The sequence below is a fragment of the Podarcis liolepis genome, assembly GCF_965112155.1.
Source record: "Podarcis liolepis genome assembly, chromosome: 9".
NCBI classification, from domain to species: Eukaryota; Metazoa; Chordata; class Lepidosauria; order Squamata; family Lacertidae; genus Podarcis; species Podarcis liolepis.
In genome coordinates, this window is record NC_139564.1 from 35,453,083 (window position 1) to 35,471,350 (window position 18,268).

Below are 18,268 nucleotides of genomic sequence, written 5' to 3' on the forward strand. Positions count from 1 at the left end.
GTAAGTCCCAAAGAAACACATTTAGGCCACCAGCTTTGTGGGGGGGGGGTTGGAGGGTAAGAATGTATTTATGGGGATGATGACTGTGGGGGCATCAGGCCCCTGCAGAGCTTGTTTGGGGCTGGAGTTGGGAGTCTGATTACATATAAATTCGAACAAAAAGGCAGCTGGTCCCTGGTGGGGCCCCACAACCAGCTTAACCCTTCAAGGCCTGGGGCAAGAGTACCTGTCTAACCTCTCTACTCTGCACAGGCTGGGGGGTGGGTGGCTGTTTTAAGTGGTTCTTTTAGAAGTAATAAAATAAAATGTTGATACTCATATCTTGATAAAAGTCCAATGAGTGAAAGTACACAATGAATGCCATTGGCAGGGAAGGAAGGAAGGAAGGAAGGAAGGAAGGAAGGAAGGAAGGAAGGAAGGAAGGAAGGAAGGAGTCCCTTCTGGTGAGTTCCGCTCACCATCATGAGAAACTCGCACACTTCAAAATTTACCCCGGCACCAATGAAAGAAGTAACATGAGCATTGGCACCCCCAACGTCCTGTAGGAATCTAGTTCAACCGTGTCAGGCTATCACTTCAAAATAGTTTTCAGTATCATGTTTATCTTTTGAATTATGTAAGCATTCATTCTGCACTGTGCTTGTTTCTGGGCAATACCTCTCTCGACCTGCTCTGACTGTAATACTTCTATAGAGTATATAGGGTTTGTTACTGAATATTATTGATACTGGATATAGTTTGATTGTACAGTTTAATTAAAAAACTGATTCCCTTTCTAGAATGTGATTTCCCCCCTCCACCTCTTGTTCACAAAGGTAAGCTTTCAATAACTCACCTTTGAACTGAAGAATGAGGGCAGCCCACATAGGAATCACTTGCACAATTAAAAGCAAAGATTGCTGATGGAAATGCATTGTGTTCTAAGTAAGATGCTATTCAGCACAAGGCTCAAGGTCTTCCATTTACAGTAGTAAGTGTTTATTTAGAAGGTGATATTTTATTTTATTTTATTTATTTTGCCTCACACTTCTGGAACTTCGTATCTGGCCAATTTCCCATCACTGTTATTCTCTAACCATTTGTTTATCCTTGATCCATCACATGGAGATTACAGAACTCAACAGCCTTAGGTCCCTCTTGTGTATTAAAATGTGCAGGCTACAAATGCTGTTTTTTAAATAAAAATATATATTTATATTTGTTATTTATTTGATTTATATATTGCCTTTCATCTAAAGACCCCAGGGCAGCTTGCTAGAGATAAATTACTTTTTAAAGGATCTTAAATCCAGCACAGAAACGGGAATCCCAATGTTATTCACCAATCAAATTATTTATCAAAACAATTATTTCACTTGCCATTCCTTTTCTGCTTAACAAAGCATATTTGGGTGATGGTCTGACTCAATAATGTGTTCTTTAGTTCTATTTGGTTTTTTAAAAGTGGTATCATGTGTTGTTGAATTATCATTTTTATTTACTGTATTTATGTTTTAGCTTGCAGTTTTTAAGTTCTGAATTTTGTACTATTTTTGATGTGTTTGTTTTGATTGTATAGGGATAAATCAGGAAGAAAAGAGGTAGATGCAAGGAAGGGGAGCAAATGACAGATGTGATTAAATGAAGTTCTGCACATGACAGACCCCTCACTTCAGCTGAGGGTCAAGAGGACTAAAGGTTTAAAATGTGTGTTTAGAATCACAGAGTTGGAAGGGACCCCGAGGGTCATCTAGTCCAACCCCCTGCAATGAAGGAATCTTTTGCCCAATGTGGGGCTTGAACCCACAAACTAGAGATTAAGAGACTCATGCTCTACTGACCGAGCTATCCCAAAAGGATAAGGAAGGAAGGAAGGAAGGAAGGAGGATCTATCACCATAAAATGTGTTTTGCAGTCACATTCTATCCACAAGGAGCAGCAAGAGAGAATGGTTTGATTCACTGAAGGCTAAACTTTGGCTAAACTTTTCCAGTCCAATTTAACTCTTACTCAAAACAACCATTTTTGAAAATGCTAACAAATAAATGGATGCCATGATATATACTTGTAGCAGATGCAAAGTTATGCATAACTATTTTTTTTGCATTCTGCACTGCAGACGGGAGTCAAAAACTGTAACCACTTCTATAGCAAACTTACACCAACATAAAACTGGGAACAACACTCAGGTCTTGAATATGTGCATCCACAGACAGATTTATAGTTAAGCATTTATAAGTACCTTGCCAGTTGACAATTATATACAAACATGCCTTCATATGCATACATTTATAAAAAAGATTTATCTGTTTATATAGCCACCGAACTGGGGATGCAATCAGAGAACTGTAAATAGTCTTTGCCAAGCCGGAGATGATCAACACACACAGGAACTGTTAACTCCTCTGAATGTGATGATTGTGAACTTTAAGCTCCCTGGCATCCGAGATGCCTTTTGTCTGAATTACTAGCACAGCTCTGTCTTACCTAGCCATGCTGCAGTCTTAACCATACTTCAGGAGTTTTGTTTGGGTTAATAACATCTGCAGCGTTGCTCTATCAGAACGCCTCACATACCATTGGTGGCTAATCAAAGGCTACCATCAGACCAATATAAATCTCAGAGAACAAATTCTTCACCCTTTTGCATACAGCCGTACCTCCGATTACATATCCCTCTGAGTATGTAAACTTCGGGGTACATAAGCGGCAAACCCGGAAGTATATTTCCAAGATTTTGCTGCACGCGCATGCACAGAAGCGGTCTCTCCGGTTGCGAAAACATCGGCCAGACCTCCAGAACGGATCCTGTCCGCAACCGGAGGTACCACTCTATTTTGTGTTACAATAGATTGAAAAGCTACAAAACTAAGGCAAAGGGTTTAACAAAGGGGCTTGGTGAAAGCAAACCTTGGAGCATTTGTGCTAGCATAAGAGGTCCAGTTCTCTTATGTTTTCTTATTGCAAAAGAGCCTGTGCAGGAGAGATCCAACTGAACGCTGAAATTTTAATAAAGCAAAGGAAAGCAACACCCCCTCTTGTTAAACAGCACCAAGTGACACAACCTGGTTCCCCTTGCATAATTCAGAGCACAATATTTAGCTCTGGAAAATTCAATCACTGGAATGACTGGTGGCACTTAGAGGACCTAAAAAAATAACCAGGGCACCTTGGAAAAAAGATCAGAAATGTTTGCAAAATGCAAACAGAAACGCCATCTCTGTTTTCTCTCCCTGGTTTGAGCCAAGGAAAGGGAGAAGAAAACACAGATATGAGGATCTTGGGCTAGGCTGGGAATGCGAGGTAGACCTTGAGAAGTTGGAAGGGAGCCATGTGACTCCTGCAGCAAAATACTGCTGTGAAAGTGATAGGGAAGTGTGGGTTCCCCCACAACAGGAGTGCTATCTTGAGTCTGCACAATAGCACAGTTGTCAAAACGGTGCAGATGTTGCAGAGAAACACTGTGTATCAAGGCTTTTTCAAAGACTTTCCAAGGTAGCTTCCAGTTAAAAACCATCGCAGTATGGCACTGCAAAAGCATTCTGGACAAGAGGCATATGTCTCTCCCCCTCCAACATCCCCTGTACTGTTTTGTCTGAGGGCAAAAGGCACACAAGCAAGGCCCTTCTGCAGTCATAAGCACAGGACTTGGCTTACACCGGCTGGATACCTGCACAATTGAGAGCGAGAGACTCGTGCGCCTCTTCCACAACACTGTCTGTCTATCTATGTAAGATTTATTACATGTCCTTCACTACAAGGTTCCAGGGCAGGTTATACCAATATAATAAGATACATGCAGGTCCCATTTGCAAAATGCTGCTTGTGCGAAAATTCACTTATCTTAACATAGTACCCAAACCTCGATACACACACTGCAGATTCTGAACAACTTGCATTTGCCCACTTCCTTACTTCTTTATGCTTTGCTGGCTGGTGGTGGCCATTTGGGGGCAGAAACCATGCAGGGAGAGAAATCAGACAAGTCAGGTTGTTTTTTTTTGCTGGTTGGCTGCAGCCACTATGGAGGAAGTGGGAGGAGATTGGACAAATCACATTCTCATAGGAAATAATGGAAATTGTCAGCTTCTTATGCGACCACTTGCCTAATGAACAAATTCCAGGGAATGCATCGTGTTCAAAAAGCGGAGCTGTGTGTGCAATTATAAAAACAAGTAAAATTGTTCCAAACGAAACAGAACAGTACAGAGTGAAACAAAAGAAGTTGGGTCCCACAAAATACCTTAGCTGTTAAGTCACGGTAAAGACTTGCATCTTCAGTGCACTGTGGAAACACCTGTGTTGGAAGGAAGTTCCACAACCTAGGGGCCACCACAGAGAAAGCCCTTTTCTGGGCCACCATACCCTGCACAGCCAAGGATAGTGGAATTACCAAGAGGCTCACTCTGCCAACCTGAGAGGGTTGGAGTGTCACCTCAACTAAGCACACGAACAAGTTAGTTGGTGGAGTCGCTTATGCAAGTCCCCCTTCATACCTGACATAATGGGAACAACAGAGAGTTGTTATTTGGAGGACAAAGACTGTAAATCTATACAGCAGCATGTACAAAGTGCTAAATAACAATGCTACAGGTTTATGTGGCACAACAGTAATCAAGTCAATAAAGACAATTATATGTTGGCCTGTCATCCAGAGTAAAACGCTTTTGGCATGTAGTTCTTGAATTCTCTCCCCCCCCCCCCCTTGTGTCCTCTCATTGGAGAAATGTCACTCTCAGATCTCGGTTACAAGAATGCATCTGTTTCCTTTAAAAGAAGGAAATGGAAAGAAACAAGAAAAAACAAAAACAGAACAGATCTCAATTCCTCAAATAGCTAGAAACCCCACAATTGCACCTGCATTTTTCCATAAAAAAATTTAACTGTAAAAATCACACTGTTCCCCCCCCCCTAAAAAACCTCGGCTATAGTATTTAAAAACAACTACAGCAAAGCAGCTCTCATATGCCAATCCCTTGCATTCAAAATGTCTTTTCTAAGTGATTATGTGCAGCAAAGCCATCCATATTTCTGCTAGAACAAAATAAAAATAAAAATCTGCATGACCTGCCAGTTAGGCCAATTGGTGACAAGGTGTCTGGTTTTTAAATCCAAAGCTATTTTGACATTGTCAGAGCTTCCAAGACAACAGAGAAAGTCCCACAGTTCAGTGAGTTAACCTGATCAAAGGCACACACCCCACCAAGCGCTGCTAAAGTGAGTGCAACCTCTTTTCCTTTCAGTAGGGCCCATGTCAGTACTCTGCACAGCCCAACTTGGAAGGTATGGGTGTTGCACAACTATGATACTTCATGGAGTGTACCCTCCAGGCGCAATTTCAAGCACAAGCCAAATTAGATGTTTTAGTTAGCACAGAAGTCATGATTGTGCAGAAAGATTACCCTGCTTTGGCATGCCCTGCTTGGCCGGCAAAGTATTTTTCACCAAGAGCAAGCTAACACGTGGGCAACTTAATGCTAATCAGGCCTTCAGCTATTGCAGTACAAGCCTCTGCTCTGAAACATACTAGAGAAGCATGCTATGGGAGGCAAAGGAGACAGCTCTACATGCGTACATGCCTGTGTGTGTGTGTGTGTGTGTGTGTGTGTGTGTGTGTGTGTACGCGTTTACCCACCCACTTGCCTTCTTGAGACCCTTAAACTCACTTCTACAGCTTGCTCCCACTTAATCCCATCTTCACCCGACAAAGCCTCTAATACAGTGCTCTTATGCCACTATAGGACCATTTCTCCAATGAAGCAGCACCAACGGCAGCTTCCTTTAAATAGGTAGGGAAGAGATGAAATGAGGCAGCTACCATCCAGCACTGCAATAATAGAATTAAGTGCATTCTTTTCCCCAGGAAGTCTGCACTCAAGCCTACACTCTGTTACCAATGCAGGGCCAAAATGAAGACCTAGCTCTTAGGGACAGTGCTGACAGCACTTGCTACCTAAAATATCTAGGCTAGTCCAAGGGAAAATTAGACATTTAAAATGGTACAACATCTTTAGTTTGCATTTTTATATGCTAACTTTTCAGTGCATGGCAGACTCTTCCCTGGGATTTAGAGTAACCTAACCAAGTTGGCAGATCCCACTCTAAGCCCTGTTCATGTAACAATAAACATGTCAGAACCAGCTAAGAACTTGAGCTAAGGCAATGTAAGCCATTTTCCATATTTCCTAATGTCTGGATCTTTCTTGGTTCATTTTCATTATCTTCTCAAGAGGGAGGGATATATAGAATAATGGGAAGCAAGACACAGGACAAGACGGCGGAAATACTACCTAAAGATTTCCAGGGAGATGTATACTGAAGCTTAGGAGCTGCTCCAAAATCTTATCCTGAGACAGATGGCTTGGAGTGTCATAGACAAGTACCAGAAGAGGGAGGAGTTTCTAATTCAATGAATGAAAATAATAAGAAAAGGATCCAATGATATCTTAACTTAGGAATGAAAGAGGATTTCCCGTAAGAGGCACATTCGTGAATGCAAGAGAGCCCCCAAGGCCCCATAATGATGAGCTAGTGAAGCAAAACACCACAGTAGTAACCTCAAATTGGAGGAGAAGGTTTCATTCTTCTATGGTCATGTAAACAGCATGCTATTGGTGACTACCTTCTTCTATGGTCATGTAAACAGCAAGGCAGTGACTACCAGCAAAACGTAGCAGGACATCTCTACAAGCATGAGAGAGAATCAACAGTTGTGGAGAAGCAAATGAGAAGCTTTGATACAATTAAGGTCCTTGTTGCTCACAGTCGTGATTATTTAGATGTGGTGGTAGTATGTGGAGTGATGTACAGTTTAGATAGCAGCTGTCTTGCACAAAACCAGAAGGATAGGGAGCCAGTGCCAGCCCTGCCATTAGGCAGCGTGAGGCAGCTGCCTCAGACAGGAAATGCTGGCAGTAGGGAGTAGGGGTGAGGTGTTCAGAGGACAGAACTGTGTGTGCCACATGGCCTGCCCTAAGCCATTTAAATGAGCCTGCTGTCATTCCGTGTGATGGAGGACGCTGCCCTATTGCCAGCATTGAAGTAAAATTCAGTTGCTATTTTGCTTGGCTCCCTTATAAAGCAATTGGGAGGGGGAGTCAACTTGTATTTAATAAAACGTCTGATAAAAACCAACCCCTTTTCAATAATGCAGTTCCAGCTGTGTAAGTGACACCAAAAGTCAGAATGTGGGTGAACAGGGACAGGCAGGGAACCAGTGCAAAATGGAGTAACTTGTTAATAAGCACAACAGAGTCATATTTCCACCTTCGAAAGTGTTGTGTTGATGGAACCTTGCCCATCATCTGATGATTAGGATATACTGATATGCAGCCTTATGTCAAACTACTGGTCCAGCTAAGCCCAAGTACTATGTACACCAGGGATTCCCAGTCTACTGCCCTCCAGTTATTGCTAGACTGTAATTCCCATTACCTGATCATAGGCCAGTTGTAGTTCAACAACTTCTGGAAGGCACCACATAGGCTGCCCTTAGACTACAACTTTGCTGACAGGAGTGGTAATCCAAAAGGGCACCAAGTTGGAGAAGGACTACTTTGGTATATCCGCATCTCTCCAGGGTTCCAGGAAAGGGGCCCTTCTATGCCCATGATCTAGAATCCTTTAATTGCAGGTGCCAGAAACAGAACCTGGCATTTATTTGAATGCAATTTTGACAAACCTTCTCTATTGTTCAAAACTGTGGATATTATGCATCCATAATTTTATTATGATGTTTAACAGCACACACGTATATCACTACGTTTTTGTCGCCAAATGAGGACTTCTGAATATGATTTTTTTATTTGTCTCAGTCTTTCCTTGTATGCAGTGCAGGAAGCAATATGTGCATATTTTCAAAACGTTATTTAACTGTAGAACAGAAAGCAAAGCACTTAAGCTTCACATTTAAAAAGAAAACCCTGATGTTTAAAAGTGGACTGTCATCAGGGCACTTAACGCTGACCTTCCTGTGTCCACACCTACTGCACTCACTGTTTTCAAGAGATCACTTATCCAAGCTACTGTTCACTGTAGCAATCTGGACTTTTGGGAAAGTATTCAAGCATCAACCTAATGCAATCCTCCTGAGGGTGTGTGTGTGTGTGTGTGTGTGTGTGTGTGTGAAATAAAACTTCGTATCTACAAATAAACTACTCATTTTCACTTTTTTTTATCTAAAGAGTATTTATTTTATTCTTCATTGCTTCCAAGAAATAACACTGGGGGGAAACCCAGAGAGGGGTACATACAGCGACTGTGGTAAAGCAGAAGTGAATACCGTGAATGAGGAACAAAAGTAGAACTGTCTAAGGTCCCCAGATGTTGTTGGACTACAACTCCCATCATCCCTGAGCTCTGGCCTTGCTACCTAGAGGTGATGGGAGTTGTAGTCCAACAACATCTGGGGACCCACAGGTTGAGAAAGGCTGGTCTAAGCAACGACAATTAAACTAAAATACCAGCAGAAGGCATATCCTTACTTCTTTGAGTTTTAAACTGAGAAATCCCCTTGGAATTCTAACAGATTTTGTCTCAAATACAGACTAACAAGAATGAAGAGGAAGACTACAATACAACAACTTTCACTACAGAACGCTGTACACACCTTCCCTCAAAACCCCCTTAAACCATGGTGTCTTATTTGCTTGCTTGCTGAGCTTGCCTATGGAGAGGGACATAAGATATTTTCCTTTATCCAGTCTCTATTGTATGTCTGGTATGTCTAAGTATCAGCACAATAAACAAGGCAGCTGAGGTGAGCCAAGTCATCAATGAAATCAAATTACTGGCTAATATATGTAATAATTGAAGGCTTGTTAGGATTCATTCTCTTCAGGTGCTCTTCATATATTTTACAGGCACCTTCCATGCATTCATTCACAGACTCATAATCAGCCTAAGTCCTGCCTTCTGGTCGTTTGGTAGTTGAACAAGCAAAATTGTGTGAGACACGGCGACTCGTTCCGTTCAGCTCAGGAGCGAAGCACAAAATTCAACGACTTCTCTACCACAATTCACCGCGACCATCAGAAAGCACTACTATAAACGACTCATTTTAAAGCAATGCTAGTTGAAACTGAAGTATGTTGATTCTCTGACCTCACTGAACAAGTTTGTTATGAGGTTTAAAGCACCACAGAAGAACCTGTAATCACACAGCATTCTTGTCCTCACTCAGGGTTTCTCCTGCTACAAGCACCTAGGGTAGAACAACCTGAAGTCAAACAAGAGGATGATGGGCAAAACCAAACACCTGATGAAGTACTTTCATCAGGCCCTCTGACTGGACCACTTGAGCATCCTTATGTATATCAACTTGACAATCACTTCCTAATTCTTCTGATTAAGAGGGCTTTTTAAAAAAATCATCACTCATATAGCATTTTTAATGTGCTACGGGCTTTAGCATCCTTGTTTCATTCATCCCACAACCACAGTGGGAGAAGAATGATGCTCAGTAAGCAAGGGAACCAGCTATAGAGGGAAGAATGGGCTTCAACCCTCTCAATATTTCAAGGCAGGGTGTTGAGACCCCACCCAATATTGAGGGAACTCCCATCCCCCGCTGCCCCCGGGCAAACACCAGCACACCAGGCAGAAGGGCTGGGAAAGCAATTTTCACCCTCCACACCCCATGCCACAATCGCCAGTGTGTCTCGAAAGCTGCCCACACATCCTGGCAGGTGTGGCCCAATAAGGGGTGGGGCGCCACATGTGTGCTGCTATGCACACAGGACAGCCCCCCGGTGTTGTGCCCCACTCTGTGTGCCTGCCTCAAGTCAGTGTCGGAGGTGCAATTTGGATTCAGCTTTCCCAGATCACAGATGTGTGTCCATCAGTTCACTTGTGGTTTCAAGGAAGCAACAACAACAACAATCTGTAGGGCAATGTATCTTCCCCACAATGCTTTCCACCCTATAAATACAGTTTGCTCTTCAGGACTAAACATAGATGGTGGCGACATCAGCAAAACAAGATGGCACCATAACCTGTTGCTCTTTTAACGTTTGGAAATAAGGCACATTGTTAATGTCTAAACACAACACGGCACTTGAATTTCTGCTGCCCCAGATAATTTGCAATGCGCAAGACACTTTCCAGCTTCCTCACTTATTTCAGTGGAGAAGCTGCACAGCTCTAGGAACGCAAAGCTGCAACACAGAAGCTCCACAGAAGTGGAGCTCTGTTTCACTGCAAATGTGTTTATAACTGTAGTTTAACTCAAATATATGCCAGTAAGACTCTAGATGTACAATGTATCTATGAATTACCTATTTCATTCCCTGCAGTTAACGCAATTGTTTCTCCTTCATTGTTTTTGTTGTCCTACCTTTGCCATGTAATTGGTAAGGAATAACAGTATTACAGGTCACCCCGACGTCTGCCGAGTGGGAACAAGATTCCAGGGTCTTTGCTCTCCACCAGGGTTTGTGCTCCTTTGGAATGAGGCATGGCAGAGACTGGAGTGTCTTTAATATGGTTTGTTTACACATATTTACACCTGAGTTTAGGTGGAGGAAGTGTAGACCACAGGGGCATAGTATGGGGGGCTGTGGCCCTGAGCGTGAACCAGACACCCCAGCACAGCATGGCCCGGGGCTTCCCTCTGCTCACTGAGAGCCATGTCAGCTGGTGGGGTCCCCCCTGTGTAGGCAGGCAGGGGGCTCAGCTTAGGCCCACGTGGCTCTGGTGGGGTCGTTCTAGCGTCAGTGGCTAGGCTGTCACCCCACCCCACCCCCCACCTAGCACATGGCTGCCCCAGGCACCAGCAACCGATGCTATGCAACTGGTAGAACATTATATCCCAATAGTGTCTTCTGTTGCTCTCTTCATAGCTTCAGCCCGCTTGAGTCCAATCTCTCAGTGCTGCCTCTCCCAACCAGCCCCACATGATGTCCTGCCCCTCCCTTCTTCTCAAAAACCCTTGCTCCAAAAGCAACTCAAGCCTGGTGTAAAAGGGCATCTTTTTTCCTGTGGTGACATCATGCCCCTCTGTAACCCTGGCAACTTTCCCCTCCCAACTCTGCTATTGTCTTTTGCTAACTAACACACAGCTAGGGGAGGAACTCCACCCTGCTCCTTGTCTGACACTGAATGTGCCACCTTTTCTCAGGGTAATGACTGCCATCAGCCGTCTTTGTTCTTTCATGGCATCTGTCAGCTGATCTCTTGAACAGGAGAACAGTGTATTCTTACACTGCACATGTTCCCTTAATACTCCAATACTCCCTTAAAACTCCAGATATTAATTACATCCTACCATTTGCTAAATCAAGAATTTTGAGGCATCTGGGCCCTCTCTCATACATTCATAATAATAATTTCATCTTCCTGGGGGCTTATATCAAAGTAACTCCAGTAGCAGACACTAGGGTCACTATAAAAAGTCTTTATTTTCATACGCAACCTTTTCAGGATTCCTTGACTCTATCCACCTGATAGTGACAGAGTACACATGACTCTGTATTTTATTTATTTAGGCAGAAATTGCATTTTCATTTCCCTTCCTTTCAATCTTTTAATTAAATCTTTCAGGAAACAAAAACAAAAAGTTGTGGATGTCTGCATTTCCACCCTCGAACGAGCATCTTAGGTTCCAGGACACAGAGTGCATTGCACATTCTGATCAGGCCATTTCCATTGTACTTAGGAGTGGGGAGTTTAAAATTCATGAATGTTGCAAGGGAACGGACAGCGTGTCCACATTGTACAGCCTTTAACATGTGCAGAACTCTGTGATCATAGCAGCATGTGAGGTGGTAGTTTAATGATCTGCAGCTATAGCATTTATTCAAAGCTTTATGGGGGAGGCATAATTATGTAATAAAAATCCTGTTTCCCTAGTATTCTCCCTCTTCCAAATGAATAATATATTCTGCTGCAGTGGGGCTTTTTAGGATTGCCAGTGGCTAACCCCCTTTGCATTATGCTTGCTGTCAACTTCCTTCAGCAGGAGAAAGCCACAGATCACACCTCATGTGCAAGCAGCTGTTTAACCTGTGTGTGTGTGTGTGTGTGTGTGTGCGCGCACACACACACACACCTTTAACACTGATTTTGTTTTTGATATACAAGTTTTCTGATATACCAGATTTGCACAAAAGAGGCACACACAGGCACACACATGTGTGTGATTCCAGTCCAAGAAGCCTGTGGTCAGTAGCATTTATGCACAGTGACTGTTTTGAAGATACTGCAGCAGGTAGATAAAGGAGCAAGCCCCCTACCATCAAAATAAATAAATACTTAATAATTATAATACACATCATGCACAACCTAAATTAAAGTACACATGTAGTTAGCTTTAACGCCGTAGATCCAGCTAGTACAAGACTGAAGGAGGGAGTTAAACGGGTCTGCCCAGGGCAGTTCAATGTTTAGCACAGCAATTATGTTAACTTGGGAAAATTTTGTGAAATCAGGATCTTTATGGGAAGGACATGCAGGGGGAAATAAAATGCTGAGAGAAGGTAATGCAACACACAGTGGACAAAAATGGGGGAAACACTTCATGCTAAGAAATAGAAAATTAGAAAGCTGAAGCTTATGAATGGCCCCCCACCCCGCGCCACTCTGGCCGCATGCTTTAAGGTTGCATGGAGCCAAAGGAATGTATCTCTAGGAAGACAAGGAGGAAAACTGGATAGAACAAGTTTTGGGCAGTGTTGCAGCTTGTGGAGGGTGAGGAGCAGCAGTTTCAGTTACAAATTCAAGCAGCAGCAAACCCATTGCTTTTACTCTGTGTGGCAAAAAGGCTCAGTGTGGAGGAGTTAACTAGAGGCTGAGGGCTACTGAGGAAACCACAACAGCAAGCAATATTTTTAGTTTCTCAGCAGATGCATCGAAGGATTGTACATTCATGTTTACACAGAACAGGATAACTTGCCAAACTTTTGGCATGGCCAAAAGAGGCTGACATGGAAGGCAGATCAAGCTAAAACCTGAAGCGCACATTAATTGCAGTAACTGCTGAAACTGCAGCTGGTGGAATTTCTACATTCCTTGTAGGCTCTTAAGCAATTGTATGACTATAAGCCTCCTGGAATTAACTCACGTGGTGCATTAAAATAAATCTCCAATGGATTTTTGGAAAGGATGGAAAACACTACCTCCTATGATCTCATCTGTCTACAAACCCAAAACTCCATCTCGAGCACAACAGCACTGAGATTGAGGCTACAGCATATGTAGAATGACAGCGACCCATTTCCAATGCCATGTTCTAATCCATTTGGAACATCTTGCAGGCTCAACGGATCTCATCCTGTGTTTCTAGTTCCATGAAACCAAGGTTGCTGTGATGTCAGAACTGGGCTAACTTATAGTTAGCACTAACCTCTAAATCACAATTTAAAGCAGGTCTACAAAGCATGCTTTGAAAGCTAGTGCTAACCATTACCTGATTCCTGATGGCACAGCATGTAGAACTGGACAGGGGGAAGGGACTGTATATAAGAGGGAAGGTATTAGCCAACTGTTTGCTTCCAATAGAGCATGGGTATGCAAACGTGGGTGGCGCTGTGGGTTAAACCACAGAGCCTAGGACTTGCCAATCAGAAGGTCGGCGGTTCGAATCCCCGTGACGGGGTGAGCTCCCGTTGCTCGGTCCCTGCTCCTGCCAACCTAGCAGTTCAAAAGCACATAAAAGTGCAAATAGATTAATAGGTACCACTCCGGTGGGAAGGTAAACGGCATTTCCATGCACTGCTCTGGTTCACCAGAAGTGGCTTAGTCATGCTGGCCACATGACCCGGAAGCTGTATGCCAGCTCCCTCGGCCAATAAAGCGAGATGAGCGCCGCAACCCCAGAGTTGGTCACGACTAGACCTAATGGTCAGGGGTCCCTTTACCTTTACCTTATGCAAACTAAGGCCCGAGAATCGCCTTCTAAATCTGGCCTCTGGACAGTCCAGGAATCAGCTTTTTTACATGAGTAGAATGTGTCCTTTTATTTAAAATGCATCTCTGGGTTATTTGTGGGGCATAGGAATTCGTTCATCCCCCCAAAAAAACAATATAGTCCAGCCCCCCCCCCAAGGTCTGAGGGACAGTGGACCAGCCCCCTGCTGAAAAAGTTTGCTGACCCCTGCAACAGAGCCTCTGAACTGAGTCTACAGCCAGGGCTGGGCTGATAATCTCTTCTATGTCCAGAAGAGGTAGGGCCTGAACATAAACTTGACAGAAAGAGAGAAAACAAAAGTGAAAGCGAAGTTTTGCAAAGGGGAATATTTATGTAAAACAACATAGTTTGTTCTCATGGCTTCTGTGAATCAAGTTACCCGATCATACTGTTAGTTAAGACAGTAATTTAACATCTAGAGTTATTTTCATTATTGTTCTCTGAGCTGCTAAGAACTGGACTGGACAATTTATCCAAACTTATAATTTGGATACCAGTATACACCAAGCGAAAGAGGGAGACAGATAGAGAGAAGCAGTTGCCTTCTTTCCCTTCAACTATTTGACACTGTGTGTCAAAGCTATTGTTGCATCACTTCAGCTGTCCTGTGTATATTCCTTACTAATGGGTTTAACAGCTAAGAAACTAGTCCTTCTGCCAATAGAAATGCAAGGCTATGCCTTAAAGCCTATCACTTTTATGTCGATCAGTACCTAACTTTTTATAAGTGACTTGGCAACTGTCTATTATGAGCAGTCGCTAAACATGCTTTTCAGCATGTAAGGTGCTTTCTGAAATATACTAAAGCATCCTCATCACTCAAGTCTACTTGACTCAAGGTGGGTGTTTCTGGGTGTGCAAACATGCCAGCCTTCCCAAACCTGGTGCTCTCCAGGAAGTTTTGGACTACAACATCCATCAGTCTCAGCCAACACAACTCTAGTCCAAAACATCTGTACGATGCCAGGTTGGGAAAAGCTGATCAATGGACTCACTAGTTTCCAGGGCGGTAAGAGGCCACATGGTTACACAGTGACTCCATTGATGCTTGACAGGAAGTTTCCAGAGTAGGTTCTGCTTTCAATAACACTGGCTTAACTCTAAAATAATATCCAGCAATGCCAGGGGGTAAATTTAAAATTAGTGATGAAAATGTCTTAGTACCACTGCTTCCTTCATGTGACTTCATGCACCATTTTCACAATCAAAATAAAAAAATTCCTTCCAGTAGCACCTTAAAGACCAACTAAGTTAGTTCTTGGTATGAGCTTTCGTGTGCATGCACACTTCTTCAGATACTGAAGAAGTATCTGAAGAAGTGTGCATGCACACGAAAGCTCATACCAAGAACTAACTTAGTTGGTCTTTAAGGTGCTACTGGAAGGAATTTTTTTATTTTGACTATGGCAGACCAACACGGCTACCTATCTGTAACATTTTCACAATGTGCATCTAAATATGAAATGTCATAAGAAAAGCAACACCACTTTGAAATACAATATGAGTGAAGAGGCATATAAATGCTTCAAATGCCCTCTGGGGGGACATTTAGTTCTGTCCAGTCCCAACATACATATGATGTTGAATTTTCAGTTAATTTTCCTTGTTTCATCTGGAGTCAAAGGCTGAAATATCTGACAAAGCTTATCCCCAGCCCCTCCAAAAATCTGCTTCAGCTTTGTGTTATCTTAATCTATCAACTTATCTTAACCTATCAACTTAACTATTCCATCAAATCCAAAACACATTGCATTGAAGTAACTCTAATTGATTTTAGTGAAATACACACCTTTGGAAATGTCTAAGTCTGCAGCCTATAAAGGAAAAGGTAAAGGGACCCCTGACCATTAGGTCCAGTCGCGGACGACTCTGGGGTTGCAGCGCTCATCTCGCTTTACTGGCCAAGGGAGCTGCCATACAGCTTCCGGGTCATGTGGCCAGCATGACTAAGCCACTTCTGGTGAAACCAGAGCAGCACACGGAAATGCCATTTACCTTTACCTATTTATCTACTTGCACTTTGATGTGCTTTCGAACTGCTAGGTTGGCAGGGGCAGGGACCAAGCAATGGGAGCTCACCCTGTCATGGGGATTCGAACCGCCAACCTTCTGATCGGCAAGCCCTAGGCTCTGTGGTTTAACCCACAGCACCACCCGCATCCCTGCACCCATTCCTAATTTCAGTGCTTTTCAGAATACTTTTAGCCAACACTAGGAAACATGTTTGTGTGCTTATATACAATGAACTTTAACTACAGTGGTACCTCGCAAGACGAATGCCTCGCAAGACGAAAAACGCGCAAGACGAAAGAGTTTTCCATTTTTTGAGTCGTTCCGCAAGACGAATTTCCCTATGGGCTTGCTTCCCAAGACGAAACGTCTTGCGAGTTCTTGCGAGTTTGTTTCCTTTTTCTTAAAGCCGCTAAGCCGTTAATAGCTGCTAATCCGCTAATAGCCGTGCTTCGCAAGACGAAAAAACCGCAAGACGAAGAGACTCGCGGAACGGATTAATTTCGTCTTGCAAGGCACCACTGTATTGGGAAGACTCCAGATTCTCCAGGGTGAAAGAAGTAACTGAACACACACAGCCACACACACATACACCTACAAATCTAAACACTGACTTCATAATATTGAGGGATTCAGCCAAGCAGCTCCTTTTCCAAGGGCAAAACTGCAGCTTTCAAATTCAGTGCACAAAATAGCACACTTCCCTACTTATCCCATTCTGTGTACGTTAAAAACAAATCAACTGCCTTTAAAGGTAGGCAGATGTGGCACTGGGAGGAGAGGGAGATGAGGAAAGGAGAGTATGTCAATAATTGTTCTGTCTAGAAATGGTTAAGTAAACAGCAAACACTAGCCCATCTTATTTCATTCCAGTTTATTATTATTATTATTTTGCAAACTCGAAGTCAAGGCACCACTTCATGAGACCCAAACACTGAGGTACAGAAGCTGGAGCAGGAAGAATCTATGAACTCCCCACTCCCCAACTTGATAACTGAAGTGTATCATCACTGAATGTTCTTCTGTAATGGAGCCAAAATATGGCTACTTCCATTTCCCACACCCAAGCAAGCTTCTTTCTGCAGAGGAACTGAACATTCCACTCCAAACATTTCTCCAAATCAAACAGGACCATTAAATGTGAAAAGTGAGATCAATGGCAATGGTGCAAGCCCAGCTAACTTACACAATTTCTTTTGTTTTTTAAAGACACAGTGTAACTGTCTAACACAATTTGCTGGATGAAGATGCAAAACAAAATGGAAAGCTACAGAATATATTGATTTCTTGGGTTGCATTGGCCAGGTCCACACATCACAGCAAGTCATACATTATGTCTTACTGTGCATGAGCAAAATCTTGCCTGCTTCAATCTTCCCCAATTGTACAGGGAGGAATTGCTGGTTACACAGAGAGTCTTAACCATACCTAGACAGTAGGCTATGCTGTGAAATTATTATTGACTATTATGCTGTAAATGTTTATGTGCATGGTCATCTAAACCCATTTCTAAAACATTCTGTGCTATTCAGAGAATCCAGATCTGATTGAGAAATGGTATACAGACAGAAAGCGAGTCTATAAAATATTTTTGTAGAGCATTAGGATTTGCTGAAGACCCAAATGTCAATGTGGTTCACCAATTTCCTTTGGTCCTTTAAGATGTGGCTTCATTTTAGAAGAGTATTTTTAATGTTTACAGGGTTATTTCATTTTGGGGGTAATATTTTCCCTTCTTCCTTTTAATAGACAATGCAGACAGGAGAGATCAACTATCCCGGCTTGTATTTAAGCACTAGCCTGGTAGCCACACGGGAAAAGAAGCTGCATAAGAACATCCTGTTCTCAGTGGCCAGACAGAGGCCAGGAGGCGAGTGAAACAGAACCTCTCTCCATTGGCAATTCCCAGAAACTGGTATTCAAAGCGTACGGATTTCAACAATGGAGGCAAAACACAGCCATCATGCAGGTGGATGCATTAAATTCCATGTAGGCAATTGAAGGGATTGGCAGAAGAGGGATGCAGTACTCAGTCCCACCTCTGTGCCCAGCAGACTTTCAGAACAGACTGAATTCCCACCTCTCTTCTGCCAAACTCTAGCAGACTTGTTTGTCTGCATTCATTTATATTGCAGGCTAGTGACTTTAGTGAGCTCATTTACAAAAAGGTGCACTATTTTATTATCCAGAAGAGCCCCAGAATCCTGCATATTCAGTCACCTGGTTGGAAATGGAGCGTATCTAGTTTGGGCTGTTGTTTTGACTGGGGAAGTAACAAGTCAGTTCAGTTATGCATTCTGAAAAGAGACCAAGGTGCAATCCTAATTTTAAAAGGTCGGGGTTTGTACACCTTTAATAGTATACTGTTTATGTATT

At 42.9% G+C, this 18,268-nt stretch overlaps 1 protein-coding gene and 1 pseudogene across 2 annotated transcripts in view; both read right to left on the minus strand.

Annotated features, from left to right (window-relative positions):
- MAML3 (mastermind like transcriptional coactivator 3) overlaps nucleotides 1–18,268 on the minus strand; it is a 272,708-nt gene that overhangs the window by 212,892 nt on the left and 41,548 nt on the right. The gene's annotated exons all lie outside the window — the stretch shown is intronic.
- LOC310686582 (enhancer of rudimentary homolog) lies at nucleotides 8,404–10,475 on the minus strand (annotated as a pseudogene). The gene is made up of 2 exons: nucleotides 10,313–10,475; nucleotides 8,404–8,939 (listed from the first exon to the last, which is right to left on the minus strand). The product of its transcript is annotated as an enhancer of rudimentary homolog (transcript).